Genomic DNA, 20,700 nt, shown 5'->3' on the forward strand with positions numbered 1-20,700 from the left:
CCCATGGTGGAAAATTGAGAAGATGGTTGGTGTCAACAAGCAACCCTTCTTCCGTCTTCCAAGCTTAACTAAGATGACTTTTTATTATCCCTCTAGGGTAAAAAGACAGTATGGTCTTACTCAAACAATTCCTTCTAGAGATCTTCGCCGTCCCTATAAATTTCCTATTAATCAAGAATTAAAGAGGTTTGACACTTATTGGAGTGCTAGGCCTTTATGGGAAGTTGTTCCCCAAAAGGTTCCTCCTTCTTTGCCCAAGGATGTGAAGAATTGGCTTCTTAATAAGCCTAAAAAAGACAAGAAGAAAGATTAAAGTAGAACCAATGTGAAGAATCGTCTAGGTGACAAGATAACTCCCGTTAAGGAACGCTTAGGTGAAAGAGTTGAGTTCAAAACACCTATGATGCCTAAGAACAAGGACACTACCAAAGGCAAAGAGAAAAGAAAAGCTTACTCTATAGAAAAGAAAGTTTGGGTGGAAAATAAACATGGTGTCCTAGCCAAAGGAGAAACTATTTACTACAAGATTGAATGTAGGTCCTCTAAAGGATGCCTACTAGCTAAAGTTATGGACGATGAAGAAGACGCATACAAGAATTACAAAGAGCAAAGAAGGAGAAGAAAGATTGAAGCATTGCTTAACTTCCAATTTATTAAACAAATTTAATTTTTAAGTTAATTTATTTTTTTAAGGTTTTATTTAAATTCCATCAATAATGTAATTTTATTTTGTCTTATTAATGCAATTTTAGCTTTTTAGATTAAATTAACATTTACATTACACTTTTTATTAAAGCAACGAAAATACTTAATTTTTTTTATGAAAATATTCGAGTCGGAAGTCGAAAATTTCCGAAATACACCGAAATTTGCCCAGTTTAATGCGAAAAAATTGGCGTCGTAATTTGATTCCGTCGCCGGACGCTAGTCCCCGTCGTCTGGCGCTGTCTTCGTCGCCAGACGCTGGTGCTCGTTGCACAGCAATGGCTTTGTTGCCAGGCGACGATTTGTACTGGGTGAGCTCGTAAATATTTGTGCTAATTTCTTCGAGTTGACTTACTGGAATGCGAGGTTTTAAAAAATAAAGTGGCCGCACACTATAAGGATTGCCTGCGTATCCTTTCCTAAGGAATCAGGCCAAACGTAGCTATCTTGAGTGTCCTACTCAAGTAATTATGGGTAGTACTTCTTAAGTTGGTCAAGATTAGTCAAGTTTGAGAATTCATTGCCATCCATAGCAGTTAATTTTGCAACTCCTCCTAATAGGATAGTTTTAACAATGTACGGTCCAGACCAATTGGGTCTAAACTTGCCTCTTGGGTCCAAAATATTTTTGCTTATTGCTTTCAGGACCAAGTTTCCTACTTTTTTATTTCTTATCTTGAATTTCTTGTTGAAGTGCCTAGCCATACGGTTTTGATAACACTTAGTATGATGTAGAGCTTCTAGTCGCTTTTTATCTAGTAGAATTAGCTCTTCATACCTCGCAGTAGTCCATTCTACTTCATCAAGTTTACTTTCTAACGCGATGCGTATAGAAGGTATTTCCAGTTCTACAGGTTGTACGACATCCATTCCATAGCCTAAGGAAAATGGCGTATTTCCTGTTGATGACCGAATTGACGTGCAATAACTCCACAGGGCAAAGTGGAGTTTGTTAGGCCAATCTTTGTAATTTTCTGTCATCTTCTCGATGATTGTCTTTAGATTTTTATTATCTGCCTCAACGACACCATTTGCCTTAGGTCTATAGGGAGAAGAATGATGGTGTTTAATGTCATACTTTTGTAACAATTCTTCACATTCTGCTTGAAAGTGAGTTCCATTGTAACTTATCATTTCATGTGGGACTCCATATTGACCAATGATGTTTCTTTTGATAAACAATGCTACATGTTTTCCAGTGAGTTTAGCATATGATTTTGCTTCAACCCATTTAGTGAGATCTCTTCTACTCTGGACAAAGCTTAGTTTTAGATTGCTGAAAATGAGATTCTCATTCTTGATATGTTGTATTCCCAGGCGTCTGCTAACCTGCAAGTTCAACAGAACTTGGACGCGGCCAAGCAGCGAATGAAGGAGCTCCAGGACCAGGTCAAGGGCCTTAACGAGAAGCTGGACACTCTCAAGGAGTCGGAGTCCAAGACGGCTAGCCAGGAGGCGATGGTCAAGAGACTCCGAGGGCGGTTGAGCAACCAGGAGACCCAACTCCGGACCAAGTATAGGTCCTTGATGGAGGAGGAGAAACAAGTCCTGGTCAAACAAATGATGGAAGACAATGAGGTCATCATGCGTGCAGCTTGGGCGGGTGCTCAGCCGTATGCCGATTATCAAACTTGGAAGGTCCTGTTTGATAAGGCTAATGACAAGTTTAATTCTTGCCTCCTCAGGGAAGCTCAAGAGGTGGCCGAGAAGGAGGCGGTTGCCAACAGTGCCTCTAGGGAGTCTAGCTTGTATGGCGGCTCGTCGTCTGGGAACGAGGAGGAGGATGATCAGGAGGGAGATGCGGAACCCAAGGAGTATGCGCCGGAGGACAAGGCGGATGCTAATGCTGAGAAGCTCCCCTGATCTTTAAGCTTTATGTTTGTTATTTCTGCGGCCGAATGGCCAATTACTCTACTTATCCGGCCTGCGTGCTGAGTAAAAATGTATCTTTACCGACCAGGGGGTCAGGTAATTCAACAATTCCTGGCTGGGCTAGTTTACACTTCATAGTCGTCAATTTTGACAACTGTTAATTTTTATGAAGCATCTGGTCATTTGGCCGGTTTTATTAATATTGGTGTTTATGCTTTAAAAATTTTCAAAGCTTCCAATTTTTATGCATAGAATTTTAGCTAAGTATTTTAGCCTGTATAGTATGAGAATGTTCTTGCCCCTGGCCGGATGTCGATTAGTTTCGGTTGATTGGATTGATTGACTTAGAAATTATTGATACTTAGAAGAGTATGCATGGTTTCTAAGTCAATCAATCACTATGGTGATTGCCCCAAACCAAGTGACAGACGGCCATGCAGAGCAGTCGATCCTTTGATTTCATCCAGCCATAGGCCTCGTTAAAATAAGAAGCTAAGTTTTTAACTTAGCTTATTTGATAAAGAAATACATTCCGCCTGGTTTGCCCTAGAGAAAAGAACAGGCGCATTCGGTCAGTGACCTCTCTTTGGTATAAATAATCTGATCAGTATTTTAGCTCGCTTTCTTAATAAGAAAAAGATCTACCTGTCCTTCCTTAGAATAGAATTAGGCACATCCGGTCATAAGCCTCGATAGCTTCTAATTAGGAAACAGTGACCGTTTTCCAATTGTACTAGAACAATTGAAAAATTCTCGGCCTTTTAGATTTCACTTTAGATTAAATCAAACAACTGCGAATGCTTCCTTATCATTTGGTAGGGTCGTTTGTTGTTTTAGTAGAGCAGTGTGCCACCCAAATGGGATATGCTTCTCCTCGACGAATTCGCCCGAATGGACGTCGCAGGTTACCTGACTCATGTTGGAGCTGACAGTCGTACTCATGTTGGAGTAGACGGTTGTTTCAAATAATATTCATCCGGCTACTGGCCTCGATTCGAAAATTGAATAGCCACTAAGTCATTGATTTAGCTTAGAATAAAAATTGACTAAATTATTAACTTAGTTTTTGATCCAGCCATTGGCCTCTTTATCACTTAGTCGTTAGTTACTAAGTTATTAACTTAGCTTAAGCATAAGTTTAAGGCCGACTGCTTTGGTGCATACGATCCTGAAATTATGTTTAGGTTAACAATGTGCTTAGTCGTCTGTCCATCTGGCGGTAGCTCATAGATGGGTCGTCTACACATTGTCCAGGCGGTGCTCCATCGTTGCTATTTTAAAGATTTGGTCCGCCTGCACATTGTGCAGTTGGTACCATAATGGGTAAGAAGGATCCGCTAGCACAGGCGGCATCCTTCATGGTTATGGGCCGGTTTCTCTGCACTGTTGTGCAGCCGGTACTCAAAATAAAGTAAATAAAGACAAGTATTAAAATGAAGGCAAAATTTCATTACAAGTAAAAAAACTTTACAAAATTTCTGAAGTAATACTTCAATAGATTATCTACATCCCAGATTCTGGGCAGCCTCCTAACGTTTGGTGTTTCTAGGCGGTAGGTACCGCCTCTTACTTCTTCGTAGATTTGGTAGGGGCCTTCCCAATTTGGGGTTAGTTTCCCTTGTTCATTCACCCTACCGACTGCTTCCATTTTCCGTAACACAAAGTCCCCAACTTTTAAAGGGCTCTTGTGTACTCTTTTGTTGTATGCTCGAGTCATTCTCAGACGACAGATTTCATGGCGAAAGGCTGCATTGCCCCTGCGTTTTGGGAATGAATCCAATGCCAGGCGCATGTCCTCCCAGTTTGCCTCTTCATTATATAGCATAATCCGAAGAATCGGCTCATAGTGTTCAATGGGCAAGACGGCTTCTGCCCTATACGCCATGAGAAATGGGGTCTCTCTAGTCGCCCCTTTTGCGGTTGTTCAGATGGCCCAAAGGACGTGTGGTAATTCATCCGCCCATAGGCCGCCAGCTCTTTCGACTTTCTTTTTAATGTCGTCTGAGATTAATTTGTTGAAGGCTTCAACTTGGCCGTTTGCTTGGGGTCGGCCGACTGATGCAAAGTAATTGGAGATCCTTTGATCTCCTAACCAAGTCCTTAAATGAGGGGTCTCAAACTGAGGACCATTGTAAAAACCATAGACATAGGTTTCCCGAAACGAGTGATGATATTCTTCCAGATGAAGGAAATCACGTCCTTAGTCTTGATATTTTTGACCGCCTCTACCTCTACCCATTTGGTAAAGTAATCCATAGCAACTAAGATGTAGCGCCTGCCGCCTGGTGCAGTCGTATATGGACCCAAGATGTCCATGCCCATTTAGCAAACGACACATGACTGTGGATGGCCATCAGGTTAGTGGGCGGACGATGAATCAACTTGTCAAACTTTTGACACTTGTCACATTTTTTAACCATCCTCATAGAATCCGACTCTAGGGTCGGCCAGAAGTATTGCCACTTGGCCTTGACAGCTAAGGACCTGCCGCCCACATGAGAGGCGTAGTATCCGACATGCAATTCTTCGAGGATTTCTAGCCCCTTTTCTGAGGTAACACACTTCAAAAGAGGCTTCATAAAGCCTGATTTGAAGAGCTCTCCTTGCTTTATCTCAAAGTTTGCAGCACGTTTTTTCAGCGCGGTCGCCTCATGGGGTGAATCCGGGAGGGTGCCGGCTATTAGATATGCCCGGATGTTATCCATCCAGGCGGAGCTCCGGTTAAGTACTCCAATGGAGTCTTCATAAGATATACTTATCCTTTCCATGACTTCTTAGAAGACTGACTGAGGCGTTTCACAGGAGGCGGATGAGGCAAGCTTGGAAAGAGCATCCGCCTGATTATTCTTTGATCTGGGCACTTCACTTAACTTAAAGTCTTCAAGTGTCCCAACTTCAGCCTTAACTGCCTGCAAATGTTTGATCATAGCAGGATGGGTGGCTTCATAGACACCATTGTATTAGCTTACTACCAATAGAGAATCAGAGCAGGCGTCAATTCTTGTTGCCCTAGCCACCTTTCACATCCGAATGTCGGCTAACAGGGCTTCATACTCGACCTCATTTTTTGAGGCCTGGAACTTAAACCATAGTGCATATTCATATTTGTCCCCCTCTGGAGACTGACAAATTACGCCTGCACCACATCCGTTCATCGTGGAGCTCCCGTCCACACACACTTTCCAAACCCTATTGATATGATCCGGCTCAGCCGGCCTTGTCATTTCAATAATAAAGTCGGCGAATGCTTGCCCCTTTATTTCCTTCCTTAGTTCAAAAGCGATTTCTAGGCCCTGTAGTTCAATAGCCCATTTGAGCATTCGTCCAGAAGACTTCAGGGTTGTCATTGGCCGCTTGACTGGTTGGTCAATATAGACCGTAACCGGATGTGCCAGGAAGTATGGTTTCAACTTCTTGACAGCCATGTAAAGGGCGAGACCAAATTTTTCAAACACGGGGTACCGAAGCTCTGCGTTTTTGAGAACATGGCTAATGAAGTAGACCGGGAGCTGGATGCTGTCTCTTTCAGCTAAGAGTACAACATTGAGGGCATGATCTGAAACTGTCAAATACATATAGAGCACTTCTTTGGGCAAGGGACTGACCAACCTTGGCAAAGAGTGCAGATGCTTTTTAATCTTTTAGAAAGCGGCTTCAGCATCCTCCCCTATAAAAATCTAGTCTTCTTCCTGATCGCTTGAAAGAAATAGAGACACTTGTCACCTGACCGATTGGTGAGAAATCTTCCTAGAGCTGCCAGACAACCAGTTAGTCTTTGACCTTCCTTTACAGAACGGGGCGACTGCATGTCGATTACTGCCTGTATTTTTTCTGGGTTGGCCTCAATCCCCCTTTGGTCAATCAGAAACTTCCCAGACTCAACACCAAAGACACACTTTTTTGGATGACTTTGTGCCGCCTGAATGTGGCGAATGTTTCTCGAAGGTCAGACAGGTAATCCGCCTATGGTTTGGATTTGACTATCATATCATCAATGTATGCTTATACGTTCCTCCCAATTTTATTAATGAAGATTGTATTAATCATTTGTTGGAAGGTAGCAGGCGCATTCTTCAAACCAAACGACATCACATTATAACAGAATAACCCCTAATCAGTGACAAATGCCGTTTTTTCTTGATCATTTTTCCACAGGAGAATCTGATGAAAGCTTATATAGGCATCCATAAAACCCATCAGGGCATGTCTGGCTGTGCAGTCGACCAGACTCTCTTTGGAAGTGGATAACTATGCTTCGGACATGCTCTGTTCAAGTTAGTGTAATCTACACACATGCGCCAGGAACCATTCGGCTTCTTTACCAGTACAACATTCGCAACCCAGTCAGGGAAGCTACATGGCCGAAAGAACCCAGCGTCTAACAGCTTTTTAACTTCGGGGGCTGCCGCCTAACTTCTTTCCTAACCATGTTTTCTTTTCTTTTTCCGAATGAGCTTCTTTTTGCGATCCTTGGCGAGTTTGTGGACAGCAAGATCCGGGATGATGCTTTTCATCTCCTCCACTTCAAAGGCAAAAATGTCTTTGAATTCTTTCAATAGTTGGTGTAGACTTGTGCCCAACTTAGCAAAAGCAGCCATCCTCACCTTAACACCTCGTTTTGGACGAATGTCGTCCAGAGGAATATCAGTATACTCACCAGCCGGCTAGGGACGAAGGTCATATGAGCGCTCCTCGGTCAGTGACTGCTATTGTTTTTCTTTTTTGACCACCACCGGTGGATTATGCTTTCGCTTTTTATCGGTCGTGGGGCTGGAAGGTCATCCTTGACCGCATCGAGGTCAATTGGCTCTTTGCCCTTTACAGCTGCAGCTGCCGCAGGCTTGAAGCCCGAGAGATAGCAATCTCGGGCCGTCTTATGGTCCCCGTTCAGGGAGCCAAAAGTCCCATCATCCCTCTCATACTTGACAAGTATAAGAGCTGAAATAATGATGACCTTGCACTAGTTTAGAGTAGGTTGGCCAAGGATGAGGTTTTAGGTAGTCAGCTCCTCGACCACCAGGAACCAAATGGTCATGTGCCGACCGCTACCATTTTCTCCCAATCAGATGGGAATATCAATGCGTCCGACTGGATGCACAACTCCTCCTACAAAGCCCACTAGGGGATGGGAGACATTCGTCATACAATCCGGCCTGTATCTTAGGTTTGAGAGACATTTGTAGCATATGATGTCTAAGGAGCTTCCTATGTTAATCAAGATGCGAATAACCAATTGGTTTGCCACTTTGCATTCTATGACCACAGGGTCATCATGCGGCCGACGGACTTTGACTCTGTCCTTTTCGGTGATCATGACTTCGGGGAAGGAGGATGTGATAGCCACCAATCCCTCTTCAATAGAATGGACCATCTTTCTTAGATGGTCCTTATTTCCTCGGATGGTTGGACCACCACCGACGAATCCGCTTGTTATCGTATAGACGGGTTCTTCATCTGTTTTAGAGATGATAGCGGGCTGGGGAGTCTTTTTGCTTGACTTCCCAGCATTTAATTTGGGAGCTAATTTGGACTTCACATAGGATTTCAGCGCTCCTTTGTCGGCAAGACGGTCAAGCTCTTGCTTGAGGCTGAAGCAGTTGTTGGTGTCATGGCCGACATCCTCATGGTAGTGGCAGCGTTTGTTTTTGTTCCGATTTTCAGCGGAACCATTCATTGGAATCGGCTTCTTAAGAGTCAGCCGATCTTTAATCTCCATGAGCATGGAGTAGCTGTCCTTCTAGAACTCGTACCTTGGAACGTACGGTTTCCACTCTTTCTTTTACTTCTGGGCCGGCTGATCGGATTTATCGACCGCCCAAATTTGTTTTTTCTGTTTGCTCTCTTCTGGTTATAGAGAAGGCTGAGCAGGCCGACTCTCCTTCTGTCGGTCAGACTTCTTAGAGTCTGACTGCTTATTAAAGGAGCAGAGCTCGGTCGCTTGTATATATGCGTCCGCCTCCATCAGGGCTTCTTGGAGGGTGAAGATTTTCTTTCGAACGAGTTCGAACATGAAAGTTGACCCGTCCTTCAGACCTTTGAAAAAGTCTGTGAAAGCCACTTCGTTAGACAGTCCTTGTATCTGGATTCTCACCAGATTGAATCACCTGACGTATGAGCGCAACCCTTCTTTATCTCCCTGCTGCACATAGCCTAAGTTAAGGCTTGTTTTATTTGCAGGGATGTTCATAGAGAAGTTAGAAGCAAACAAGAATGCAAGCATCTTGAATCTGTTTATGCAACCAGCTGGCAGGTTGCCGAACCACTGTTGGGCTATGCCCTTCCGGGTAGCTTGGAAGCATCGACACCAGGCGGCATCATCCAACCCCTGTAAGTACATGAGGTGGGTGTATTCCAAAAGGTGATTTTTAGGGTTGGAAGTACCATCGTAGTTTCCAACCATGACATTTTTAACCTTAGCCAGCTTCTCGGCCTCAGCTATTTACCTAGAGTACGCAGAGGGCTGCTCCCCAAGGTTTTATAGCAAAAGCTGCTAGTCCAAAGGCAAGTAATTGTATGTCGCCTGTCCTCCGAAGATGGCAGGCTGAATTTAAGGTAAAGAAGGCAGTCTGAATGGTGGTTGTGCCACATACTGCGCCAAATTGATTATGTGAGGCCCCTACTGTACGAAGGGGCCGCTTAAAGGATTCCTCGGCCTGGAAGGAGAATTCTTCACCGAGGTGTTATGAAAGCTGTCATGATAAGTCGATGTTGAAGCTGTCTCTGACAGCTGCTGATTCCTTAGCTGGTCGATGTATTGACGAGCATCAGGAAATGTCTGCTTGCTACCATCCGGTTGAACATGCCAGATGGGTTTCCTTTTCCCTCTCTTAGGGAAACGGAGTCTTGATAGGTCAAATGGAGGCCGAGACCCAGCCTTCTCTAGATGAGGAGTAGGCTGTCGGTCTCGGACCGACTTCTGTTGTCCAGACTTGAAAGGCTTTGTGGCCGTCTGCTCCTTTCTACGAGCTGGCTTCCGCTTGTTGATTAGTCCTTTGATTTTTCCCCCGAGGCTGCTCATGAATTTCATGAGCTCATCACGAGTGACTGGAGCTGATCCTGCCGCCTGGGAGGCGTCAGTCGCATTCCCTGTGGGCTTACTGGATCCAGGGTGCCTATTAGCAGTCCTCTGGTCACCATTGCGCTCTCGTTTGTCCTTCTAGCAGAGGCGCTTAGAGATGAGTGACCCGTTAGGGTCCACATGGGTTCGACATCAGCGTTGTCACCTAAATCATGGTCCGTCTGGACATGTAATTCTTCCTGAGGCCGAGAAGGCTTTGGAGGAGGCACAAGATGTTCTTGAGAAGCCATTTTAGAGGTACTCTCCCCATAGACGACGCCAAATGTTTCGGGGTTTTTTGTGTCCCTCGGGAGAGTAACAGCTTAAGACTGGATTCGCAAGATCGCCTGTAACTGCAAAGCAAACGGACCGCCAGATGGTCGGTGGTTCTCCTCCGAAGATTAAGTTAGTAAAGTATTCGGAGTAAAGCGTGCGGAAATAAAGTTATCTGCTCGGATTCCAAGCTGGGGGATTGTGTTGTCTTTTTCTTGAATGTTGATGTGACGTCTTCTCTTGTGTTTCGTACCATGTCCCTATAAATGCGGGAATTGTCCCTATTTATAGGGTCTTTTGGGGAAGTGTGCCCTCCCTAGGGTTCGGTGACTTAGGGATTAGGGCACGCCGCAAAACTGCGCCTCAAAGTTTGGGCCTTTGAAGGCCGCCATTTCATAAGCGATATCTGAGTGACATGTGTCACTCATCCCAAGAGGCCATTTGGGCGTCTCTTAGGGCGACACGTGTCGCTCTCCTATTGGTCCACTTTGGATCATCAAACACCCCAAATCAAGGGTGGTATCTGCCTAACACGTGTCACCTTCTAGAAGGTCCAAGGTGGCGCCCCTTCCAGTGACACGTGGCAGTCTCCGATTGGGCCACTTGGTCGGGTATAAAATACCCAAAACATATTTCCTGTCTAGGATCCTTAGAACCCCAGCGACACAATCTTATATGCGGGTAGATACGGTGAGGGGGCAATCTCCGAAATAGAAATTAATCAAGCTGACCCTGCACACAGAGACGGGGAAGAGTCCACCTTGGGGTCATCTAGTGACGAGGGAGACACCGAGGACTCTGCCTCACGGTCTAGCTTTACGGACGATAATGATACCCCCCCTCTCCCTGTTGAGGATAGCGAGGTTGAGGAGAGAAAGAAGTGGGAAGATAAAGAAGATCCCTTTAAAATTCACGTCTTCGCTAAAGATTGGAAGATAATCTAGATTCTCTTAGGTTAGAAAAAGAATTCCCACCCAACGGAGGCAAAGAAACACGACTTCAAGAGTTTTCCCAAAAGTAAGCTGGAGGAAGCTGATATGCAACAATCAGGCTTCTCCAAAAAGTCTTTTCATTGCCTGGCTGTTGGTTCAACAAAGACTGTCTATAGCAGATGTGCTTAGGAAGTGGGGTATTAATTGTGACCTGATGTGTGTGTTGTGTAAGGGTGCTGATGAATCCCACACTCACCTCTTCTTTGACTGTGTCTTTAGTGCTTAAGTGTGGTCTACTGTGCTTGCTTAGTTGCAAATGACTAGGCCCATCCAAAGTTTGTTTGAAGAAATTCCAAATTCGGAGTTTTGAAGGAAGCGAACCCCAACCCACGGGGGGAACACAGACTAAGCGAAGGAGCGATAAGCGCTGTTGAGGGCTTTGTAAAGAAATGGCCCCTGGGAAAGAATTATACCATCCGGGTGCTGCTTGAGCTCGGCACAATCTCCTAGAAGGATGACCAGGCGAACGCCGATGCTTATTTTTGATGCTACGAGGTGGCATTCCTAGCAGGCCTCCGTTTCTAGATTCACCATGCGATGAGGGCCATACTTAGGGCTTATGGCCTAGGAGCCTGGCAGCTCTCCCCAAACTCATGGACCAATATTCAAGGGTATGTTGCCGCCTGTGAGATGTAAAATTTAAACCCAAGCTGGCAGGCTTTTTCTCACATGCACTATCTTAGTCGCAATCCAGACGGCTGGAGGGTGTGGTACACTCTAACCACCCTTCCTACATATGAGATGACTTTGGACAAGGTGTCCAAATATGATGGTTGGAAGACCCGTTTTTACTTGACGTATGCCCCAACCCACCGAGAGAACTGAGAGCTGCGCCGGTATGATAAAAAACCTGACCTTCTAGGTCGCAAATGTGCCCTCCCTAAGATATCATGGAAACCAATTTTTTTGTGCTCCATCTGGAGACTCTCTCAACCGGGGACGTAATCAAAGTCCCCAATAATTGGATTCCCATGTGCGCATGGTTCAAGGATGAGGTGTTCTTATCCAAATGCTTGCTTAGCACCCTGATTCCAAAACGTACGTCTGACTTGCATCTGGTTTAATACCGCTTGTACTTCTTCTATTCATCCATGATTTAATATTTAATGCATTTGTTATTTTTGCAGAAGACGCTTTGAACATGGTGGCTGAGGAAAAGACCCCCAAACGGTCCTCTGCGCAAATAAGGACAGACCTGGCGGAGGCTAGGGCCGCCAAGCTGAGGGCAGAGGTAAATACATTCTCCTTAGCCTAACTTTTTATCAGGCGCAATCGGTTACTTATTTAGTAATTTTTATGTTGCAGGGTGGAGAACTTCCCAAATCCTTCACCATAAACCTTTTCAAAGGGAGCCTGGAGGAGACCGCATCTACTCTAATCAAACCTGCTAATTCTGCGAAAGCGACTTCAGGTAAGACAGGCCCGAGGGATCTTCTAGGAAGCACCGCCTTCGCATTGGGGGGAAGAACACTACCGTGGGAGGTTTTAAAGCGGGCTTTGACTTGGTCCCATCTGGCTTTTCTGCGTATGTGGGTGGAGCAAACCCACAAGCTTCTGAAGGTAAATACAATCCCTTCGAATCCCCTCCTCAGCTAGGCTAGCCGTTGCGAGTGAAATCTCACTCTCAACATACTTCTTCGTCAGACAGCCAGTATCAAACTGATGCCGCCTATATAGCTCACTCACCTTTCACATATAGTGCAGATCAATCCTCCCGATGGCCGGACGTCCAGGCCCATGCCTGGGCCATGCTGGCGGCTGTGCATAAGAAGAAAAAGGATGCTATTCCTAGCATTGAGACGTTCAATGTTGAATGGATCTTGGCAATCCTGTTTGAGTATGCCTAATTCCTTTTCTTAAATTAAGTATAAGATATCCCGAATGATTAACGGTGTTTGTGTCTACAGACTATGCTCAGGGTTGAAGGACTTTAGCGGCCATATGCCTTGAAGAGGGAGTAGGTAAAAAGAGCGATTAGATCAGCTAAGGATTCCCAAGATGTTGTTGAATATGAGTGTACAATTAGTGAGCTTGAAACTAAAGCCATCTTGATGCAACACGCGGTGGAGGTTAGAGATCTCAAGCAAGCCCTTGATGAGGCAAAGGAGAAGGCCACTACGGCTGAGTCTAACCTCAAGAAGGCGAAGGAGGACCTCAAGACCTTGCACGGTGTCTCTCAAGATAATACTAACCTCAAGGCGGAGGTTGAGTGGCTGAAAAAGGATGCGGAGCATGTCCAGAAGAATATCAAGGCGACAATCGAGGCGGAGTTGGAGCACCTGATTTCTGAAAATGAAGAAGACTCCGACTCCCGGATGAAGATCGTCTGGGCTGCTCTTCATCCGACATAGGTTACAGCATGTGGGCTCTAACTTTCCAATATGCTGAGACTGTAGTTTATTTGAGGGAGATGAAAGGAATGGTGTCCTTCGAAAAAGTATATTATTCTGATAGCGGGTTCAGAATTATTAGAAAGCTAATATATTCAGTGAGGTCAAGTGATCGGAATGCCTGGGTGGAGGCCGCTTCCGATCAGTAATATTAATATAATTAATATTACAGCTTAATCTTGACTGAACCCTTCGGGTCACACCCAAGCAAAATATACGAACCGACTCGGCGAATTAATTGGAAGAAATTAATTCGTCGCCTGAGTGTTAAATATTTAGACGTCGGAAATTTGAGCTTAGAGCGTCGAAACCGAGCGTCGCAAGTTGAGTAAAAAATAATAAAAAGACGAGATGACAAATTAGTAATAAATCAACAATGACCAAAATACCCCTAGAATTGGAATCCCGAATGCTAGGGGATTAGCCGAGCTAGCAGCCCGCACCATGTGCGAGACATGCTAGCAAGGCGTGGCTAGCAGCCCGCACCATGTGCAAGGCATGCTAGCACATCACGGCCAGCAGCCCGCAAGTAGTGCGTGGCGTGTTGGCGTGCGCTGCTACTAGCAGCCTGCACATGTGCGTGGCTAGCTAGCAGCGCCCTCGGCATCAGCAGCCCGCACTGATGTGCGTGGGCGTGAAGGGCCGAGCTGGCAGCAGCTAGCAGCTCGCACGGTGCGAGGCTAGCTGGGCCGTTAGCCTAGGTCGGGTAAAAAGGGGAAGCTAGTAAGTATGCTTGCTTTTTGGTGTGTGGACAAGTGTCACAAGGAGAGGAAGGAGTGGGGAGCAAGTATGGTCCCCTCCTCTCCATGTGGTCCATACTCCTCTTTACATATGACTAGGACACTTGTTTATTTATTACTTGCTTATATATTTAATTTAATTTAGCTTTAAATTATAATTTGGAATTTGATGAATCCCACATTGATGGGATAGAAATTCCCACTCATACTTTCCTCTATAAATATCAACCTTGGGATTTGGAGTAAAGTGTTTAAGTGGGAGTTAGAAAGAGCGTTCCATATTTTGGAAAAACTCTTAATGTTACACTAAACAATATGTCGAAGCTAAGAAAGGACGCCATATTCAGTTATGGATAGAAATAACTTCTAAAAGTCTTTTCAAGTATATGTCTAAGGCTCTTAGTCTCAGTGGGAGTTCACTAGCTCAGTGGGAGCTAAGTGGCTCAATGGGAGCTAGGTGGCTCAGTAGGAGCTGAATGGCTCAATAAAGATCAAAGATAGCTCAAATGGGAGCTAACTGTTTGTTTCACAACGAACTTTTACCCAAAGACAATATACATGTCTCTTTGTAAGCATTCAAGTGAGACTACGGGCATTACCTACACATCCTAATTGAGAACACGTTTCCAAAACGACAAGTGGGAGGAAAATGAACTCGATGACCATCGAGCTTAGCAACAAACTAGAACTAAGAATCTCGGAAGACCTTAAAGGACTTCATGAGAATTCTTGATCAAGAATACTCAAAAGGACTTTACAAGTGCCTTAAAAGAGAATTCATTACTCATAGAACATTAAAAATGTTGGACTAAGATCAACATGATTAAAGGGCTTTGAAAGCGCCTTAAAACTCAGTGTTTGATGCAATTACCCCGTATAGGTATAGAATTCACCAAAGGATTGGATTGAAGAAATAAACCTAAGTCTTACAAGCAAAGGAATAATGTCTTGTAAGATAGCTACGACAAATCCAAATTCCAAATGATGGTTAGAGGCCATGAAAATCCGAAATAGACTCTATGATTGAAAATCATGTTCGAAACTTGATTAATTTGCATGAAGGATTAAAGATCCATCAATTGCAAATAAGTTTTCAAGGAGAAAACTAACAAATGTGGAAATGTATATGCATACATAGCTAGATTGGTTGAAAAAGATATAATTAATTTCAAGGAGTTGATTTTAATAAAAAACCTATTCACCAATCGGAATGCTTAAGTCTTTTCGTGATTGATCTAGCAAAATTGCACATATGAAATATGGCAAAATAGATACCAAAACCGCCTTCCCAAAATAGGATCTTGGAAGTGACTGTGGAATAGTCTAAGGGTTTTGAAAATCTAAATAATGTTAGATTTGAAAGCAAGCACATGGAATCCGTCATGGGATTAAAGGAAGCATTGCATGAAGGAATTCCGTTTGCTTGCAACTACAAAATAATAAACGAGTTAGTAACTTCAAGGAAAGAATAAGAAATAATAATTAAATTAAATTAAATAGAATTGATTTGGGGCCAAACCCTCAAACAGTTCTACCTTTCACGCCTTGGCTTAAGGATAGAACCACGAGTAAAGTATGGACTCCTTGGAGTGCTTGAAGAAGGAATTTTAAAATAGAAGGGTAGGCTCGTGTTTAGGCTAGAGCATAGAAGAGAGAACAATAGATAATTAATTCATGCCCCGTACGTTAGAAATGAGGGGATATTTATAGAAAAATGTGCTGAGGGAACACACGGAACCCTAAAATGATAAAAACCCTAAAAAAAGTAAATCGCGACACGACAAAGTGTATCGTGACACGGGAAATCCCACCGTCAGACGGGAAACATTCCCGTGACACGTTGTACTTTTGTGTGACACGGGAAATATTTAGTGAACGGGGGGAGAAAACGCGTTAAGGGTTTACGCGGAAAGGACACGAAAACCCCCATGTCACAGCAGGTGTCCCGTGTCACGGGAAATTTTCCCGTGACACGGTGGACTGTTGCCGTGACGCGAGAGTTTTCAGTCCGCTTTTCCGTCTAAATTCAATTTTAACCCTAATTTCGTTTAACATTTTAATTGTCGATTGATAATTTCGGGCCATTTTGGTTTTTTTATTATTATTTGGCCTAAAATAAGAAAATAAGTAAAATAAAATAAAACGTTTGGGCCAAAATAAATAATAAAACAATAAAGTAAAAAAAAGTTAGGGCTAAAATTAAATAATAAAACAGTAAAATAAGTTTTGGCTGAAATTAAAAGTTTTCTTTGACCAAACATCAAGACTGATCCATGGACTATTCAAAAATTGAATTTAATTAAACACGATATTTAAAGCACTCTCGGGATTAAATAATAAACCCGACCAATAGTGGCGGTGAAAGGTTGTTCATCATCGGGTTTGGTTTTGGGGTGACATTTTTAGGTGTCTACAACCATCATAAGCACCCACCAACAGATTCTTAACTTTGGTCGGTTGTGCGGCTTTGGTTATCTCCTTGTGAATGCATAAGTTTGTTCACCAAGTTTGAGCAGTCGGACCTGCCAGTCTAAAGGTTTGACATTATTTGCCGCCTGACCCTCAAAAAGGGACGGCTGCACGAAATGAGGGAAACATGGACTGTATACCATAAGGGGTACTTACGTTGCATTCCCGATCATCTAAGGGTCGGAGTAGACGGTATTATCGTCTGTATGGCTCTCATGTAAGGATTGAGTATTCCCTGCGGATGTATTCTTGAAGCTGTCTGGAAAGCTCGAGGTAGAGGCTGACTCAAACAGTTGCTGAGTTCTCCTACGGGTGATGATTTCCTGACAGTCAGGAGTAGACTTTTTGTTATCCACCGGTTATTCACTATGGCTGGGGTTTCTTGTATTCTTCTAGGATAAAAGAATCTTGGACCAGTCAAGGGTCTCGGCTGCCCTGTCCTTTGGATGCGGAGTTAGCTACTTGTCCCTAACTAGATTTCCCCTCTCATGAGGAGTCTTCTTGGCCGATTGACCCTTGCTTGGGCCAGCCTTGCTCTTGGTGATTAGATCCTTGATTTCACCCTTGAAACTAGTTATAAATTTCATGAGTTCATCCCTAGTGACTGGTGCGGATCCGCCTACCGTGTGGGTTTCCCCTTCTGGCTAACCAAGGGATCTGCTTGTACCCGCCTGGCTTGTACTCCGTTCCCGAGTGTCTTTGGGACGGATGCACCTAGTAATTAGAGAACCTTCCTTGGCTATGTAGGTTTTGACCTGAGGATGATCATCCTCATGGTCATGGTCAGTAAAGACCGCCGGCTGATTAACCAAGTGGTCAGGAGGTGGTACAAACTCTTGAACCATCCTTGAGGTACTCTTCCCACAGACGGCACCAAATGTTTTGGGTGTGTTTGTCCCTTGGGAGAGTTACAGATCAGAGACTAGTTATGCGCGGCCTGTACCTGTAAAACAACGGAGACTCCGGGTAGTTGGAGCTTCGCCTCTGACGGTCAAGGTAGTACTTGAATACGAATAGGAGAAAGCACAGAAAAAGAGATGAGATCTTCTCAGATTCCGAGATCAGGTGATTCTCTAATGTAAGAGAATGTAGGGTATGCTGTAATAATTGTAGATGCCCCAAAAATGAGGGAAATCTCCTATTAATAGGGTCATTGGAAAATGTGCCCCTAATTAGGTCACTCTAACCTAATTATTCTGGGATGCGCTAAATAACGGCTTTCTTGGGGTTTGGGCCATTGAAAGCCGCCTTTTTCTCCCAAGTTCTAGGAAGGAAAAGTGTTGAATAGAGATTGGCTCAATTCGGACCAACCAGGGTATGACACGTGTTGAGGTCTTATTAGACCACCTAGCATGGGTAGAATTACCAAAAACAAATGTGATACCATATTTCTTGCTCTATATATTGCATGCCTCTATAGCCTAGCTTAACTTTTCAAGTTCTATAAATTAAATTCATAGTCATATAGCTCAAAAAGCTGTATTAAATTTGCATGGCTGATTTTTCTTTCACGTTTTTTGTTCCCTTTGCAATAGAGAATAGAAAAAATCAGGTATGTCTGGTAATGTATTGTTAGTTATACTTTTCTTAGTTTTAATTTTGATGAATCTTGTATTTATATACAGTGTATTCCTGATGGTTTTGAAGAACTGTTAAATGATGGGAAGTTAGGTGTTGAATTGTTAGTTCATGGTGATTCCAGACTTTGGTATGTTACTATAGTACATGAAGAAAAGAATGATGAGTGGAAAGTTATCTTGGGAGATGGCTGGTCAAAATATATGAAGGAAAATAGTCTGAAGGATGGTGATGTTATGAATTTTAGCTATTCAGGGCACAATTCATTTCTTGTTTAGATTTTTAGGAGAACAACAAGTAAGAAAGTCCAAGGATCAAAATATAGCAAGGGTTCTCCTAGTTCTAGTAAGACGCATGGCCGCAAAACTGTAATCAAAGGGAATTCAGAGAAAATGATTGAATTAAATGCTTGGATTGATGAAATTGTTGTTGGTTGTCGTTTACCGAATTTTAAGTTCATTTTAAAAAAAGTATCTCTTCAGCAAGCAAAGATTGTAAGTCTTGACAAACTTAAGCACATTACCTAACTTTCTTTTGATTTTGCTAGATTTTTTTAAAAATTCTGTTTTTGTTTTGGTGGTGTTGTTTGTAAAATGTCCCTTTGGATTTTTCTAAGAAGTTTTTTAAGTGGATTCCATTAAACAACTGATGTTATTCTTCAGAACTTTGATGAGCAATTTGAGGTGGAGCTGAAATTGTGAGGAAAGGCAATAAAATTACTCAATGCTCGTTGAATAATGGTGCAAGGGAGTTCATTGAAAGGTACAATGTGCAAGAAGATGAAGGTGCATTCATTAAGTACACAATAGGTGATCCTGGTATATTTGATGTCGATCTAGTTCTGAATTAATGTTTGAAGTATTCTAAGGTTGTTGTTTGCTGCTGGTGTAAGGATGCAAATCCTTGAATTAGGTATTATGTACTAAAATTTCTGATTTGCTTTTGGGAGAAAGACTTATTATGAATTAGATAATGTGCTTAAGTTTATTTGTGTCATATGAACTATTAACTAATGTAAGGATATCTAGTTTACAGTGCTTCTTAGAATGTTAAGTTTCAAAGTTAGTAAGTTATTATAATGTGCTTTTAGTGAGAATATTAAGTTCTGTTGTATATTGCTAGTTCATAAACTTAGTTAAGCTACAAATTAATAATTGGGAAAACTGAACATGAACAAGTAAACATTTAAATTACTAATTTTTTTATAAGAATAGGATAACATGATCAGGGAGTGCATTGTAAACAGTAGTCATAGAAGTTATATTACAAACAAGTTCATTATTTATTTTGCATAAAGCAAACAAAGAAGAGGTACAATTACAAAGCTTATAAGCAAAAGAAGCAGATTCTAGTAGTGCATGTAAGCATACAAAAAAAAAAATCTAACATGTTTAAACTGCATAGTAGTAGAAATAGTCTAAATGAATACATGTAAACCAGTAACCGAGGGTGAATTTCAATGTCTAGAAATCAACATACTGATATTAGACAGCAATCAACAAGGTAGAAAACAAGAATATATCCAGAGTGATAGGAGAAACTTACTGTAAACTAAGTGTTTTGATTTGAAGCTTTAGATTGATAGGACCGGTATTCAATCACGAGATATAGATTTGTTCAGTCATCCTAGCTAGCACCTCTGTCCTGTTTAATGCTTGAGATAGAGTAATTGTGATGTTCATAGGTCTGGCTTTGAGAATTTCAGCAATATTTTTGAAGTCATCCTATTGATCCTGAAAACAATTAAATGGGTGAAATCTGTAAAATATAGAATATAATTATACTACAGATTTAACCAAGGAAAAGGATATATTTATTTTTTACATTGGTCTTTTTTTTTCAAAAATGTCTAATGTTATAAGATTGAGAATTTGCCCACATATTTGTCTTAAAGCAGTAACCTGGAATAATGCATTGCTAACGTCAGCTTTAAATGTCAAAATTCACTTTTTTTTAGCATTATCTCTTTTTTTTAAAGAAAAAAAGGCAAAGAATTTTGAAATCACAAATAAGAGTTTCACTGAGATTTTTAAACCCCTAGGCATAAGCCCCCTAGCCAAGCTAGTTTCTTAACCATAACTTTGCTAGAATTAATACTGCAGATTCTATAATATACATCTATACAAATTCAATTAACTACTGCTTCATGTTTGTCAATTTTTCCTTCCCAAACTATCCATTTATTTGTTGTCATATGCTGTAAACCCAAAGCATAGCCTAAACTCTGTAAAATTTGTTTTTTAAATATGTTTTAAGTCTTCTAACACCACTGATTACAAGTAACTAAATTCCCAAAATCCAAAAGCTTATGAATTGCAGAAGCTTATTTCTTGTTCTAAGTCTTCCTCAAACAGACATCCAAACTGTCAATTTGTCTGGGAATGTTATACCTGTTCTTAACCAAACTACACAAACTGACATCAGGTTTAGCAGGCTGCAGACATTACAACTTGTAGCATTTTGTTTCAAGGTGTTTCCAATAAAGCCTCTTTTAATCTGCTACTTCACTTTCCAAATCTGCTTCCATTGCCAGCCAGCCTTTCCAGGACAATCGATTCTCTTTCAGTTTTTATTTTTTCACATAATGATGATTCACCCACCTAAGCCATAAACGGTTATTCTTA

Source organism: Chenopodium quinoa, unplaced genomic scaffold (genome assembly GCF_001683475.1).
Source record: "Chenopodium quinoa cultivar QQ74 unplaced genomic scaffold, ASM168347v1, whole genome shotgun sequence".
NCBI classification, from domain to species: domain Eukaryota; kingdom Viridiplantae; phylum Streptophyta; class Magnoliopsida; order Caryophyllales; family Amaranthaceae; genus Chenopodium; species Chenopodium quinoa.